Here is a 15,393-nt window from a genome sequence, read left to right as displayed (position 1 = left end):
GTGGCAAATAGGGAGAGAAGCCAGATGGCTTTGTGAATGCTGACAATAGCCTGAGTTGATCCAAGGATTATCATGTAGAAACATTAAAAACAGATTATTTTAATTAAAAAATCATTTAAGACACTGAACTTCACAATCAATTCTTCCCAATTCAAATCCTGATTTTCTGCTTGCTTCACATCTGCTGCTCACTGTTTTTAGACTATACATGTTCTGTAGCATGACCTAAAGATTCTTGATCAGATTAGATGTCACTGACTGTCACATCAGTCTATCAGGCAGGCAAACCAAAGGAAAGAGAGTAAATTTGCATGATGATAAGCTTCTAGCTAATGAGATTTGGCATGAATCTAAAAGATAAAGAATGAGAAATAGTGTGTGTTAAAGTTGATGAAGAGTGGATTTGGATCTGCAGGTACACTGACTCATAGATTTAATGTTTCTTGAACAACTAATTTAAAAATATGATTTAATTCAATTTATGTGGTCTTGCTTTGTTCCTTCAGCAGGAACCCTCATTGCAGCTGGGTTGGCAGATCATTTGTTTTCATGAGAGCTCTTTGAACCAATCAGGACACAGCTAATCTTATTATATCTCTGTGGGTTTGTGTTTCTTTTGATGAAAATCTGGAGAAGTCATGGGTAATACTTTACTGTGTGCCAGAAACCGCTTATGTTTCAGTTGTACAAGGTCAGATCTTAATTTAACTACCAACTGGGTACTTAATTTTAGATACACAGAGGAACACATTGGCTCTTAGTTACTTCCTCTGGTTTAGAAAGGCAAGGCCCTGAATAAGAATGACAAGACGATCATTCCAAAAGGTGAGATTATGAAATATTTGATCTGTACCTCACCAACTAGCTTATTAAGTAGTTTAATATTAAGAGTATTTTAAACAGATGGAAATTTGTATTGTGGTAGCTTCTCTTTACTATCTTTCCAATTGACTGCCCATGGATTTGCCAGTCTAGGGCCTTTTAAATTACAGAATAAAGACAGGTTTTGTTTGTTTGTTTTTGTTTATAGGATATAAACTCAATCACATAATTATTAATCATAATAAAAATAGTACCATGAGAAAAACAGATCAAGAACAAATATGCTTATAGGAAGTATCAGTATACACAGTATAGAATCCAAGAAGGGTCTTATCTAGCCCTGGTTTCTGAAAACATGGGTTAAATATTTTTGTCAATAGGTAAAATAAACTTCTGTCAAGGCTTTTTCATCACTTATAGTAAAAGATGGCTGCTTTATATTCATATCAAAAAATTCGCTTACATTCTTTTAAGTCAGTAGAAGAAAAGAAACTCAATAGAATTGGAAATTTGCTTTTGCAAATTAAATAATAAAATCTTGAGGCTGGAAAGTCCTTAGAATTTATCTGATACCATCACCCATCTGGTTCTTAACTTCCAAGAAAGATTGCATATCTAAAATGAAATGATTTCTATGAAATAGCAGTGATATGGACAGGGAAGTTCTAACACTGCTTTGTGTTGAGAACATCATTGTTATAAACATAATTTTAGGCTTCTGTTGTTTTTATGGGAATACCACCAATAAAAATTTGCCTAAATTATTTATATTTCCACTGGAGTTGTTTGATAGGTTTGCTTGTTGTTTGCTCAAACTCTTTTAGAAAATTTTTTCTGAGGCTTATAAGTATTAAGATTATGAAACAAGATCCTCTTTTCATTATTTCCATGAGAGTAGCTGCGTCATCAGATTATACTGTAGTGGTTAAACCTGTGCACCTCTCATGTCAAATGACTGGGTTTACACAAGTTACCTAACCACTCTGTGCTCACTCAGTTTTCTCATCTGTAAACTGGGGGGAAAGTGTGTTGTAGAAATTAAATAGCATAATCTATTCAATACATTTATCAGAATGCATGTCACAGGTATTATTATTATTATTAATTATTGAGGACCTGCTGTGTGCTTAATCTGCTAAAACTTGGAAGGAAGGGGAAGGGAGAAATTAATGTTCTTTCTGGGAAAAGTCTAGAATGCATTATTGAAAGGCAGCAAGCTCCCTGAGAGCATGGATTCCATTGTCTTATGTCTAGCACAGTGACTGGAACATAACAGATATTGAATACCTATTTTTTTAATTTTTAAAAGATTTTATTTACTTATTTTTAGAGAGAGGGGAAGGGAGGGAGAAAGACAGGGAGAAAAACATCAATGTGTGGTTGCATCTCATATGCTCCCAACTGGGGACCTGGCCTGCAAGCCAGGCATGTGCCCTGACTGGGAATCAAACCAGTGATCCTTTGGTTCACAGGCCAGTGCTCAATCCACTGAGTCACCCTAGCCAGGGCTGAATATCTATTTTTGAGTGAGCAGGTAGAGTGTTATGAAAATCATTAGGGAAAAAAAAAATCACTGAGAACTGGTGAGTTAAGTCTTCTTTGTATTTTTGATTTAGTAGAGAAAGGAAATGTAAATACTGTGTATCTAATCTTCAACAAGATATTTGACAGTATGTCTTATGATGGTCTTGTTATTGAAAAGGAGACAATACTAGCTGCTCATGTTTTGGGAAGAGTTTGAAGCTGGATAAACATTTTCTTGAAGGGTGCTAAAAAAATGGATCAATAACAACCTGAAGGCCTCTGTCCTGTGCCAATTTCTATTCAAGATTTGTCATTATTTTTTTAAAGATTTTATTTATTTTTAGAGAGGGGGAAGGGAAGGAGAAAGAGAGGAAGAGAAATATCAATGTGTGAAACATCAATCAGTTGTGAATTGATTGGCTGCCTCTCACACATGCCCCAATCAGAGACCAGGCTCCCAACCCATTCATGTGCCCTAACCAAGAATCAAACTGGTGACCTTTTGCTTTGCAGGATGACACCCAACCAACTAAGCCACACCTGTCAAGGAGTAACATTTATCATTATTAATGGAACAGATAGACACACAAAACACATAAATATATTTGCAGATACAATAATACTTAGAGTGATACAAAATGTATTAGATCTTAGCAGACTTTAATAAAGGTCAAATCTACAAATATATAAATAAATAAATAAAATGGAATAGAATTAAAGAGTCCTGCACAGAATTACACAGCTATAATGTGGGGAAAATATGACCTGTAGAATCTGGGGCAACAGAGAACTGAATCAAGTGTGTAACATGATTGCCCCCCAATTCATCTGGACTTGGGCTACATTAATATGAGGGGGACACCCAAAGTGGAATTATCTTCTGGAGGGCAGTCCCCTTGTTACACAGGCTTCCCCTACTAGGTGAGTATTCTAGGAACCCATCTGTACCAGTGTACCAACTGGCATTGTTGTGAGATGCTGCACTCGACTTCAGTAAATATTTTCTTTTTAAGACTCCTCTAATGGTTTGCCCATTTCATGATGGATGATTTACGAACACACCTGCCCACACCGAGCTGAGTGTTTAGCAGTTTTTGATCAAAAATGGCATGACCCTCATGCCCCACCCTCCCTATTCACTGGGACTTGCCCTGAGCGCCTTTTTTGTTTGTTTGTTTCCCCGGATTAAAAAGTCTTCAAAGTGAAACATTTTGCCATTGTGGACGAGGTGAAACAAACAAACAAACAAAAAAACCCTCAGAAGCACTACTAAAAGGCATCAAAATCGACAAGTTCAAAAACTATTTTGACCTGCGAGCCAAGTGTTGCTGGTTCAATTCCCAGTCAGGGCACATAACTAGGTTGCACGTCAGGTTCCCAGTTGGGGGCGCGAGTGAGAGGCAACCACACAGTGATGTTTCTCTCCCTCTCGTTCTCCTTTCCCACCCTCTCTACAAATAAATAAATAAATAAATAAACAAACAAACAACTAAATTAAAAAGAAAATAAATAGAAATGAATTTAAAAAACTGTTTTGAGCAGTGGAAAAAATGTCTCAATGGGTGTATAGCATCAAATGGAGAGCACTTGGAAGTTGACTGAAGTTTAAATGTGTAAGAATAAATACACAATTTTTAATAAATAAATTATGTATTTTTTTAGCCCTCCTCCACCCCCTTGTAGATCTATAGTGCCAGAAAAAAGGAAATGGCCACACTTGCTTAATGTTATGTTTTTTTGACTGCAGCTGCCCTCAGAGCCCACAGTCCAGAGCCTCTCTTAGAAAGAGATGGATATTTAACAAGTGTGTCTACAGGAAAGCAATCAAGATGGGAGAGGGAGGCAACCCACATCCTAGGAAGGGCAGTTGTCCCTCCTTGGGAGAAGAAGGCTCAGTGGAGACCTGACAGCCTTCTTAGGAGATATTTAAAGGGCACTCATGTGGCCGAGGAACATTTTTCTCAGGGTGGCTCTGAGGAATACTCTAATTGTCAAAGCTGGCCCAACATAAAGAGCAGTGAGGAGATATAGTAAGCTTCTTGTCACTTTGTAGTGTTCAAGCTGAGACTGGAAAATTATTTGTTGGGCATATGGTAGAATTTACTGGTGGTACCACCTAATAGTCTTTAACTCTGAAATCTGGGGATTCTAGAAAAAAGGAAGGAGAGGGAAGTAATGAGTGCGTCAGAGTGCTTGTTCAAGGCTGAGGAATAGAGCTAAAACAACCAAACAGTGTTTAAAATTCTACTTCCCCATTCCAGAGGAGTTAAAGCACAAAATATTAACTGGTAATGTTTGTTGACTACTTGCAACATGTCAGACACAGCTAATGAGGCAGCTAATCTAGACAGGCAGGATTTGAATGAAGAACCAACTACCACAGTCAACTGTCTCCAATAGAAAGAAATCAATGCCCTGTACATGAATTCAAAATAAATATGAAGAAATGCAAAGGCTAATTATTTTTTGAATGAGTTTCAAACAGAAAAAGATTTGACCTAAGCACCATTCAAGACCTTCTGCCCTGTCAAACAAAACATACCTTGCCATGGAACAAATATTTATAGAGAAAGAATATATATATGTAAATGAATATATATATATGTACCTATACAAATACATACACACATATATACATACACGATACTTTTTATTAAGGTCTAGAGATTATTTTTATTGTTATTGTAGCTAATGAATGTAGTCAAAAGATTTTTACTTACCCTACAACTCAGTTGTGCAAACCAAATTTAGCTATTTTATTGTCTGTACCTGGCCTCACTAATTAGTGGGAAGTAATCTTTTCGGTTCATGCAGATGGACACAATAACTTAGATAATGAAGCCAGGGCTTAGATGACTCAAATAAATGGATTCGTCTTTCAGGTTTCTGCTTTTCCCCAATCCAAGAAATTCCCTCCCCTAGGTTTCATCTGCTTGACCATAAATTGGAAGTTTTTACTCTTCTCATAGTTACCAAGGTCCCTGGCTTGTCCAGAAATGACCTATCTCACCACATATGAGGCTCAGCCTGTGAGCCAAATGCTAGGTCAACTTTCTGGAAGGCTTTCTTAGTTCCTTTCCACGTGGCTGGTGATGGCTGATTAAAGGAACATCATTGTCATACACAAAGTTTTATCCATGACATTAAATATATTCTTCAATGACAAGAATTTTAATAACTATTACAGTTTTTCATTGTTTTGGTGTACAATAATGTCTTATACAAATTCCCTCCTGCTGAACATTTATATTGTTTCTAGTGTGCTGTCAGTTTAATAAGGCTGAGATGAATATTTTCACAAACAAATATTTTTCCATATCTCTGATTATTTTATAAGATTGCTAGATTTAGAATTACAGACAAAGGGTAGGGATTTTCAAAAATCACATCATACTAGCTTGAAATAAGGGCACATTTATTAATAATTTGTCTCTTTTGGGGCCATGTTTGCACTACAAATCTTTGCTACATATACATTCCTCAAGAAATCCACAGACTTGTGAACTAAAACTCCTTTCCTTTCCACATGTCATTTTCAAAAGATGGTATGCATCTTCCTACATCTATGTCATAATTGAGTTTGACTTGGAAATCAATAGTGGAGACTAAAAGTGTCTAATTTGGTAATATGAAACTAGATAGAAACAAAACTAGTAAGACAGTTTTTATCAGTAATATATTTACGTAGAAATTAAGCCTCAGTTAATGCAGTCCCAAAATTGCAAGTGAACTTGGCCAGGACATATGTATGATGTAGAAAGAAAACACAAAGTTAATCTATTCTTTTGCTAATTTTCACAACAGTGTATATTTGCTCATCTACTTATTCATTCATTCAGCAAATACTTAGTGAATTCCTACCACATACTGGATGTTTTACTTGGTGTCTGAAGACCAATATGTCCATTTTGCCTTTTTATATATTTTTTGTACAATGTTGGGTTGTATCACTTTGAGGCAATATAAAAGTAGCATTACTTTTCTAGACTAAGATTGTGTGTGTGTGTGTGTGTGTGTGTGTGTGTGTGTGTGTGTGTGTGTGTGTATCTACGTTAGCAGAGTAAGTGGTGCTGTTAAAGATGCTGTTTGAACTGGTCTAGTTCTCTCTGTTACCCACAGAAAAGGCAAATACAATCAGTCTGTCATCTGTGTCTATGAATCTGTTTCAATTTTGTATATTGATTTTTTTTATTTTTTAAGCTGATAGTTGCTAGAGGGGTGGTTGAGGGACTGGGTAAAAAAGGTGAAGGGGTTAAGTACAAATTGGGAGTTACAAAACAGTCAAAGGATATCTAAAGTACAGCACAGGGAATATAATCAATAATATGACAATAACTTTATATGGTGCTAGGTGGGTACTTGAAATAACAGGCAGAGCACTATGTAAAGTATATGATTATCTAACCACTAAGCTGTATGCCTGAAACTAAGACAAAGTAATGTTGAATGTAAACTATAACTGAAAAATACAAAAAAATTTCCCCTGGGGGGAAAAAAGGCAAATATCATGAAGAGGGAGTTGCTGTAGCTTATGACTTGTAAATAAAAGTGATCTGTGTCTGTGGGGTGAAACACAGTTCTGACAGAGGTTTTCCTCTCTTCCAAATCTCTTGAGGACTAGTTGACTCTGTTGCTGAAATCAGCCCGATGAAGCTGTTTATCTGATTTGCCACTTCGTGCTACAAGAGTCTGAGAAAATAAAAGTGTGTAGCCACCAAAGTTATAAGATTACACATATGAATGGTCAAAATATAGAAAATGAGAATATACATTATTTTGTATATAACTACCTTCTTAACAAAACCAAAACATGAAAAAGCCCTTTAATTATTGCTGCTCCTCTAATAGGACGGATCCTGATGATTCTCTCTGGGATTTCCAACAAAAGAACTCATTGCTCGAAAACCATAGCAGTTTCAAGGTAAAAAAAAATATTTCCTCAGTGTCTGGGTCTCCCCTTCCACACAACACAACCTGAACCACCTTCACACCCTTAGGGTTTGGACTGGCCTTGTATAAAACTGAGAATAGAACCAACCTTTACTGTATTGCTCTTTTCGTATCCTTTCTGATCACTTCCCACTAGACTCAGTCTTAGACCCTCTGCCATTCCCATCCTATGTAGCTATTCCAACAGATGTGGATTCCACACCAGTTGCCATTCTGGTGCAACTGGCATTTTAAAAGGGACACCAGAATATGGAACAATAAGCTCTAAGGGGCAGAATCTCTCACCGATGTAACATGATTACACTGATGAGACAGGTGCTGCGAGCAGAGTAATATTTATGGGCACAAAGGCCTTCCTACAACATGGAAAAGCAACTGTCCACTCCAGGACCTCAGAAGGCCAGCCCTGTTTAGAGATGGTTTCATTTCTGTTTTGTCCAAGACAGAGTTTGAGGGTGAGGGGCTGAACAGATTTGGATGTCATTGGAAGGCAGCCACCTGAACAATTCATAGGGACCAAAATCACATTTGCCCCGGTTCAGGGAAAAGGAGAGCCTTGGTCGGTCCTTGCTGTGGGAGCACCCATGTTTCAAGGGCAGCTCTGGGGCCTCACAAACTTATCAACAGTTTGGTATTATCACGGATCATAGATTGGATGTAGTTTAGAGTCAGTGCAGAGAGGTGACATGTATCCAGGTTCACTCCTGCATCATACTTTGCAACATCATCTCAACTTCCTGACCACATCAGTCAGGCACCAACTGGCATGTTGATCCTATTTTTTTATACAGTAATGCGTAGGCTCCAAGACAGAAGTAAAGAATGAAGGAAAGCTTAGGAGACCTCAGAGAATCCTAGGCAACACAAAGCCTTATCACACGGAGCAAAAGATAAAGATTTATGTGTCCCTGGAAGCTATTTTTATTTTTGGAAGTCATTGTCATCAAGAGCTGTCTGTTAAGAGCAAGGTCAGAGTGTTTTCTTTTAAGGGCAACAGACTGTGGGCTGTTTTTCTACAACTTAGGAAGAATCTTAAAAAAAAAGGTACCCATATTCTGTCCAGACTCTACTTATTAGGTCTGTGACATTTGGTGGGTTTTTTAATCTCTTGAACCCCAAGTTTTTACTTACACACAATGAATCTATAATGCCTTGTCAACATAAGAAACATCCAAATCTGTAAAAGTTTTTATTAGTTTATTGAGCCAAACTGATGACAATTGCTGGGAAGCAAAATATCAACGGATCGAGAAAAATGCTCTGGAAAATGGCAGCATTACCACTTATTTTATACATCAGAATCAAAGGAAAAGATGTAAGGGGGTTACCAAAATCCTTGGTGATAGATTTGGGAGGAAGGGGAAAGCAAAGCAGGGAAATCTCTGAAATTAGATAAAAGTAAAAGGAATAGCTGCTTCTTTTACAAAGGTGGATACAGGATGGTTGGCAGTCAACAATTAACGTGATAATGAAAACAGTGAGGGGATCTGTGGTCCCTGCTTTGGTGCAGTGTTTGTGCCCTGAAGGGTCTGGGAAAGGAAATTACCTTGACATTCCAAAGGTATGATATCGTAGATGCAAAAAAGACATTAGACAGGCTCTGTTGAGGTAATAAAGATTGACCTTTGTTAGGGAAGAATATGGGCCTAATACATGACTACCTGCCATGGCTCACTTTTAGTTAACTTTTAATTGCAGACCATCCTTCGTAGTTACTTTAGGTCTCTGAGTTTGTAAGGCCTCCACATGGACCTCCCCTGAGTTTTTCAGGTTATATTAATATGTGACCTCCTTTTCATCCACAACCTAAAAGTAGAATTGGAGGATTTAAAGCAAAACAGCAATTGCAGAGTGCTTTGCACAGTGCTAGGAACAACACAATCACTCAGTAATTTATGGCTATTATTATAATCACCATTTTTATTATTACCAAAGATAATCTAAAACTTATGTGATCACCAAACTTTTCCCGCTATCTAAACCTAGGGTTTTACTCAGCTTATCTGTAAAACTAATAATTATTGATATCTGAATAATAATATTTTGCATTTGAGAATTCTTAATTTAATGGTTCTTTACCTGGGATATATGAGGCCTCAAAGGATACATTAATTCTCTAAAATTTTATGCAGAATTTTGCATTGGCATACATCCCTCTGGAGAGAAATCCATTGCTTTCATCAAATGTGTTCCTGACCCTAAGCAAGGTTAACCACTGCTTTTTAAAAAAGTTTATTTATTGATTTTTTTAGAGAGTAAGGAAGGCAGGGGAGAGGGAGGGATGGGAAGAAAGAGAGAGAAAAATTGATTTGTTGTTAGACTTATCCATGCACTCATTGGTTGCTTCTCGTATGTGTCCTGATCAGGGTTCAAATTCACATCCTCTAACCAACTGAGCAACTCACCAGGACCAAGGTTAGCCAGTGATTTAAATAAAAGAGCCAACTGTCTAATATAATTGTCCCAATTATTTTGTAAATCAGCTATTTATGGAGAATAAATAAATAACACCAGTGCGTTTCTCCAGAACAAGGTTGGTAAATTATTATTTAGAAAGGGTCAACTAATTTTTCTAGACTAAAAAGAGGGGCACCTGAAAATAGGTCTCCAAGGACACCAAATTATTATTATTTGGTCTTTCTTCAGATACCTGTGTAGTACTTTACTTAAATACACTTTTAAATAAAAGCTGGCAATAGCCTGTTGCCAACTTTTGATCGGGATTGAGTCCAGTCATTTTAAGTTTGAGTACAGATAAATAACTCTCTTCTTGCCCTTCTTATTGCATCTTGATGTCTCTTAATCTGTTGCAATGATGTGCCTTTGGACTGTCTGTCTGAAACCTTAGTGCACTTGCACACCTTGCACGCAGATCTTCACTTCATCTCAAGCTTTCAGTAAAAGTTTGGAGACAGCTTGTGTTAGGTGGGAGTTGTTTTGTGCAGTAGGAGTTTCCTCTCCATTTCTACCCTGCTGCCATTAGGAATACAAAGCAATGAAGAGTCTTAGATAACTTCCTTCTGATGGTAGTTAATAGGACATTAAAAAAATTTCTACAGATCAACTCAGTTCTCTAAGGAGTCTGTGGTATCTCATGTCCTGGAAGCCCAAATTTCAAATGGGTTTAGAGTTAAGCCAGTGATTTAAATAGGTGAAAGGCTCTGTATCCCATTACTAATCCCAGAGCCATGCAATCCCCTCTCAACACCATGATACTAGAGGGAAAGGCAACAGGCAATGCCACAGATTTAACTTCATCATCTAATTCTGCTGTCTGAAGGACTCAGTGCTTTTCCACTACTAATGAGTCAACAAATTTTTTTCAGAGACCACTGAGAACAACCATTCGCTATGGTTGACTAAGAGTGGAGTAGAGAAAGAAGACATAAAGGAAAAAGAAAGTGTTTTTATACACAAAACTAATAGTCCAAGTGAGAATACAAAAATATGTGAAGAATATGCAAAGCAAATACAAAATGAGTGTAAATCCAGATATTGGGAAAATATTATATTATAGGAGAATCTCACAGACAAAGAAGGCCAAAGAGAATTGGAGAATTTCAGTGAAGGCTTTCACAGGGAGAACGTCTCAAGCCAGGCTTGAGGCAGTGTGGGCCATGGGTGTGGGACAGCTGAAAGAGGTTGGTGAGTAAAGAGAAATAAGATATGAATGCACAAAGTGAGAAAAATGAAGCCAAGCACAAAGTGGGCAATCAAATTTGTTTATTTGGAAGGTAGACTCCATACCTGAGGAAAATAAATCTAAGAATAAAGTAGAGTGTAGATTATGTTAGTACTCATTCATTCATTCAAAATGCATTTAGAGACTATGAATCATGAGATGGTGCTTCTCTAGGCACTGGTGATACAGGCTAATTCTTATTGGATTACACTCTGGGGGGAGCAGAGAGGCAATGAACGAGCAAACAATAAAAAAAGAAAAGAAAATACCACTTGCCTCTATTTGTTTAATAGAATCCCTAGGGGAGAGCAATGGGGGAAAAATGGGACAACTGTAATTGAAAAACAACAACAACAACAACAACAACAACAAAAACATAGAATCCCTAGAGCACGCTAGCCTTTTGTGTAGACTGAAATATTGTGTGAGAAAACATGCTTAGTGGAGTGCGTTACTATCTCCAAACATAATTGCTATTCTCTCATTTCTGGCTCAGTGGTAGTAAGGCCACTGGTGCAGAACAATGAACAGTAAAATTATAACGATGTGATTGATTTGCGTGCAGTCTGTGCAAAGGTCAGGGACCTTAGCTATCAGCATGTACAGAACCCTCCTTAACATTTGAGCTTATCTAACTTTGAGCAATGAGAAGAGGTAAAGCAAGTACAAACTGTGTTTTGAAAATTGCCCACAGAATACTGTTTTTGTTTTTTTCACCTTAAAAAGACATACTACAACTATAAATAAATTTTGGCTTGAAAAGTATCACTAATCAAAAATAATTTCATATTGGTCAGTCAGCCTAGCTGTGGAACTATTTGGATTTCTACATATACCTACATTTCCTAAGATAAAATGATTGATCCAATAGTAATGACACTCACTCTTCTAATGTAATATTTGGAAGAAATAAGCCAATGAAAAATAATCTATATTTTTAAATATCTTCAGAGGAGATGGACCACTCAAGAGCAGTAGCTCTTGGGGAGGAATTTAGAATCTATATAGAAGGACTAACTTATGGTCTTGGGATGAAGTTAAGGTGGTCTTTAATTCAACTCCAAATTTCCTGAGGGCAGGACTAGGCCACTGTATTTGTGATGGTCTTTTCTCTCTAGACTAATAGAGGAAGCAGAGATGAAGGATAGCCATTCACCTCAAAAAGCACAGAGTCTGTTAGAAGGAGTTGAACACAAATACAAAAATAACTGCAATCCAAGGCAGCCAACTCAAATCACTGCTGGTGTGAGCAAGGGAATTAATCAGCAAATAAGCAAGCACAACACACACGAAATGAAAAGAATACAAAAGATTCGATGTTATCTATTCCTTGATTAGAGGGTTTTTTTAATAGAATTTTTATTTTGTTTCTCAATTACAGTTGTCCCATTTCCCCACCCCCCATAGCTCTCCCCCACCCAGCCCACCCCTTCTCCCACAATCATATCCCCCCCATTGTCCATGTCCATGAGTCATTTATATGTGTACTTTGACTAAACCCTTCCCTTACTTATCCCCCTTCTCTCCCTCCCCTCTCCCCCCTAATAAATGTTATTCTGTTCCTTGTTCTATTTAGTTCATTGTTTGTGTTGTTCCTTAGTTTCCCATAATAGGTGACAGCATAAGGTATTTTTCTTTCTTTGCCTGGCTTATTTCACTAAGCATAATTCTCTCTAGTTTCATCCATGTTGCTGCAAATGGCAGGAGTTCCTTCTTTCTTTCTGCAGCATAGTATTCCATTGGGTAAATGTACCACAGTTCTTTAATCCACTCCAGAATTCAGCTATTGTAAACAGTGTTACTATGAACATAGGGGTGCATAAGTTATTTTGAATTAGGGTTTTAGGAGTTTTCGGGTATAATCCCAGCAGTGGTATTGCTGGTTCAAAAGGCAGTTCCATTTTTAGTTTTGGAGGTAATTCCATACTGTTTTCTATAGTGGCTGCACCAGTCTGCATTCCCACCAGCAGTACACTAAGGTTCCCATTTCTCCACATCCTCGGCCAGCACTTGTTTGTTGATTTGTTGATGATGGCCATTCTGACTGGTGTAAAGTGGTATCTCATCGTGGTTTTTATTTGCATCTCTCTGATGGCTAGTGATGTTGAGAATTTTTTTCATGTGCCTATGGACCTTCTGTATGTCCTCTTTGGAGAAGTGTTTGTTCAGGTCCTTTGCCCATTTTTTAATTGCGTTGTCTGTTTTCTTGATGTTGGGTCATATAAGTTCTTTATATATTCTGGAGATCAATCCCTGTCTGAGGTATCATTGGAAATTATGTTTTCCCATATGGTTGTTTTCCTTTTCATCTTGCTGATGTTTTTCTTTGCTGAACAGAAACTCTTCAATTTGATGTAGTCCCATTTGTTTATTTTTTCCTTTATTTCTCTTGCCTTAGGAGATGTATCTGTGAAAATATTGTTATGTGGGATATCTGAAATTTTCCTGCCTATGTTTTCCTCTAGGACTTCTATGGTGTCACAGCTTACATTTAAGTCTTTGATCCATCTTGAGTTTATTCTTGTGTGTGGTGTAAGTTGGTGGTCTAGTTTCATTTTTTTGCATGTCCCTGTCCAGTTCTCCCAACACCATAGGTTGAAGAGGCTCTTCTCACTCCATTTTATGCTCCTTTCCCCTTTATCAAATATTAGTTGACCATACAGTCCTAGATTTATTTCTAGACTCTCTATTCTGTTCCATTGATCTATACATCTGTTCTTATGTCAATACCAGACTGTTTTGATTGCAGTGGCTTTGTAGTATCGTTTTATGTCTGGTATTGTGATTCCTCCTACTGTGTTCTTCTGTCTGAAGATTGCTGTGGCTATTCGGGGTCTTTTTTGGTTCCATATGAATTTTTGAAGTGTTTGTTCTAGGTCTGTGAAATATGTCATTGGTATTTTAATAGGGATTGCATTGAATCTGCAAATTGCTTTGGGTAGTATGGACATTTTAATGATGTTGATTCTTCCCATCCAAAAACATGGTATTTGCTTCCATTTATTTGTATCTTCCCTAATTTCTTTTTTCAGTGTTACATAACTTTCAGAGTACAAGTCTTTTATCTCTTTGGTTAAGTTTATTCCTAGGTACTTTATTTTTCTTGTTGCTATAGTAAATGGTATTTTCTTTTTTGTCTCTGTCTCTGATATTTTATTGTTGGTGTACAGAAATGCACTAAATTTCTGTATATTTATTTTGTACCCTGCTATTTTGCCAAATTCGCTTATTATATTGAGTAGTTTTTAGTGGAGTCTATAGGGTTTTCTATGTATCCTATCATGTCATCTGCATATAATGATAGTCTTACTTCTTCTTTCCCAATTTGGATTCCTTTTGTTTCGTTTTCTTGTTTGATTGCTATGGCTAGGACTTCCAACACTATGTTGAACAGGAGTGGCGAGAGTAGACATCCTTGTCTTGTTCCTGACCTCAGGGGGAATGCTTTTAGTTTTTGTCCATTGAGTATGATGTTGGCTTCAGGTTTTTCATATATAGCCTTAATTATGTTGAGTTATGCTCCCTCTATTCCCATTTTGCTGAGTGTTTTCATCATAAATGGGTGTTGTACTTTATCAAATGCTTTTTCTGCATCTATAGATATGATAATGTGATTTTTGTCTTTCATTTTCTTTAGGTGATGTATTATATTTATTGATTTGCATATATTAAACCATTCTTGCATCCCTGGGATGAATCCCACTTGATCGTGGTGTATGATCTTTTTAATGTGTTGCTGGATCCTGTTTGCCAATATTTTGTTGAGGATTTTAGCATCTATGTTCATCAGTGATATTGGCCTGTAGTTTTCTTTCTTTATTGTGTCTTGTCCTGGTTTTGGAATTAGAGTAATACTGGCTTCATAGAAAGAGTTTGGGATTTTTCCCTCTTGTTGGATTTTTTGGAATAGTTTGAGGAGGGTAGGAGTTAGTTCTTCCCTAAATGTTTTGTAAAATTCGCCTGTGAAGCCATCCAGTCCAGGGATTTTGTGTGCAGGGAGATTTTTGATTACTGTTTCAATTTCCTTCTTTGTTATTGGTCTGTTGAGACTTTCTACTTCTTCTTGATTCAGTTTTGGAAGGTTATATGTTTCCTGAAATTTGTCCATTTCACCTAGGTTGTCAAATTTCTTGCCATACCTCAGTTGTTTGTAGTAATTTCTTACAATCCTTTGTATTTCTGAGGTATCAGTCGTGATTTCTCCTCTTTCATTTCTGATTTTGTTTATTTGGGTCTTCTCTCTTTTTTCCTTGATCAGCCTGGCTAAAGGCTTGTCGATTTTGTTTATTTTTTCAAAGAACCATCTCCTACTTTTGTTGATCTTTTGAATTGTTTGTTTAGTTTCTATGTCATTTAATTCTGCTCTGATCTTGATGATTTCCTTCCTTCTTCTTGTCATAGGCTTCGTTTGTTGT

At 37.0% G+C, this 15,393-nt stretch overlaps 1 protein-coding gene across 2 annotated transcripts in view; it reads left to right on the top strand.

The window, feature by feature from the left end:
* Window positions 1-734: 734 nt before the first annotated feature.
* The window catches only part of ASB15 (ankyrin repeat and SOCS box containing 15), a 34,790-nt gene continuing 20,131 nt past the window's right edge, over window positions 735-15,393 (top strand). The window contains exons 1-2 of one of the 2 annotated variants that reach the window (XM_090287409.1): window positions 735-825; window positions 7,195-7,267. The gene's annotated coding sequence lies outside the window, so the exon portion shown is untranslated. The remainder of the gene's footprint in view (window positions 826-7,194; window positions 7,268-15,393) is intronic. The other variant, XM_090287410.1, reaches the window with a different exon arrangement.

This window comes from Furipterus horrens, unplaced genomic scaffold (assembly GCF_987537825.1).
Source record: "Furipterus horrens unplaced genomic scaffold, mFurHor1.1.pri manual_scaffold_9, whole genome shotgun sequence".
NCBI classification, from domain to species: domain Eukaryota; kingdom Metazoa; phylum Chordata; class Mammalia; order Chiroptera; family Furipteridae; genus Furipterus; species Furipterus horrens.
Note: the sequence above shows the minus strand (reverse complement) of the source record. Positions and strands in the feature narration are given on the sequence as shown.